General features: G+C 44.9%; 1 pseudogene; it reads left to right on the top strand.

Moving 5' to 3' along the window:
- Positions 1-780: 780 nt before the first annotated feature.
- LOC132417518 (nucleolar protein 56 pseudogene) lies at positions 781-1,329 on the top strand (annotated as a pseudogene).
- The last annotated feature ends 401 nt before the right edge of the window (positions 1,330-1,730 follow it).

The following is a 1,730-nucleotide window of genomic DNA, read 5'->3' as shown; positions in this document are numbered from 1 at the left end:
ACAGTCTGGCTTAATTTGCAAGATAATTGTGTTGACTCTCCAAGTAATAACGTACCACGGAGAACAGGAGACAAGGGGTTAGTAGGAGTTTAGGGCATATTCTATCAGAGTCCATGTATGATCTTGGGAAGTCGCTGGTGTTTTCAGTTTTCCAAGGACAGATTGGACTCTAGGTATCTTTTAGCAATATGACTCATTAGTCACAGGGAACATCTTTGGCCCTGATGGCTCACAGCGTTTTTATGGACCCAACACAATTTTCACAACATTTCTTCATTTCATGAGAGAGTCTCAGGCTGCAGAAATGATGGGCATTCACTCTTCCTTCTCAACCTATGAAATGTTGGAGCGTGTGAGTGTTTCCTTTCATTTCCTTGAAGAAAGGGGCTATTGTGTGGTTTCATGGCATTTCCATAGATGAGATTAGCCTCCTCATCACAATAAACTCAGACAACATTAAAATGAGTAACTATGGCCAGTCCTGCTGTCTGAGTGATTCCCTGGGCCCAGCACAGGGACCAACTTTCCAGAGCCCTGAAGACAAGGGGTAGCACCCCGAAATATGGACTCATTTTCCATTCTACCTTCATTGGTCGAGCAGTTGCCAAGAACAAAGGCCGCATCTCCCAATACCTGGCAAACAAATGCAGTATTGCCTCACGAACTGATTGCTTCTCTGAGGTACCTACCCGTGTATTTGGGGAGAAGCTTCGAGAACAAGTTGAGGAGCAGCTGTCCTTCTATGAGACTGGAGAGATTCCACGAAAGAATCTGGATGTCATGAAGGCGACAATGGTTCAGGCAGAGGAAGCGGCTGCTGAGATTACTAGGAAGAAACAGAAGAAGAAACGCTTGAAGAAGGAAAAGAAAAGACTGGCTGCGATTGCCCTGGTGTCTTCAGAAAACAGCAGTGGGACCCCGGAGGAATGTGAGGAGACAAGTGAAAGACCCAAAAAGAAGAAAAAGCAGAAACCCCAGGAGGCTCCTCCGGAGAATGGAATGGAAGACCCATCTGTATCCTCCAAACCCCCCAAAAAGAAATCTTTCTCCAAGGAGGAGCTGGTTAGCGATCTTGAAGAGACACTTGGCAGTGGAAGTCTTACCAAGAGGAAGAAATCTTTCCCCAAAGAGGAACCAGATAGTGACCCTGAAGAGTCAGGAAACAAGAGGGTTCCCGAGAAAAAGAGGAAATTCTCTTCCAGGGAGGAGCCTCTCAGCAGTGGACCTGAAGAGGCTGCTGCCAGCAAGAACAGCAGCTCCAAGAAAAAGAAAAAGCTCCGAAAGCTGTCCCAGGAAAATGAGAATGGACGTTTCCCTCGTAGGGCATAACTTACAGAGATATTTCCCAGCCTATCCCCTATAGCCCAATAAAAATAAAAACAAATTCACGAGTGAAAAAAAAAATGAGTAGCTAGAACACACACACACACACACACACACACACACACACACACACACACACACACACACCGCTGGAGTTAATGAAGTGGTGGGGGCGTTTCCCTAACTTTTTAATTCTTGAGCATCTTAGGGATCAACATTTGGCGTGTGACTCTGGGTATTTCTATTAGTATATGGTGAACTGGGGAAATTAAACACGATTTGGAAACAGAACTTATATAACACATAATTTACATAACTTCTTTTGTGCCAGTAAAAGAGATTGTGTTCAGATGCAACTGGGCCCTTGAAAAAGCCATCGAGCTACTTCTCATTTCACGACTCCTTTC

Source organism: Delphinus delphis, chromosome 2 (assembly GCF_949987515.2).
Source record: "Delphinus delphis chromosome 2, mDelDel1.2, whole genome shotgun sequence".
Lineage (NCBI taxonomy): Eukaryota > Metazoa > Chordata > Mammalia > Artiodactyla > Delphinidae > Delphinus > Delphinus delphis.
The sequence above is the reverse complement of the archived record's forward strand: the minus strand, read 5'-3'. Positions and strand labels throughout refer to the sequence as shown.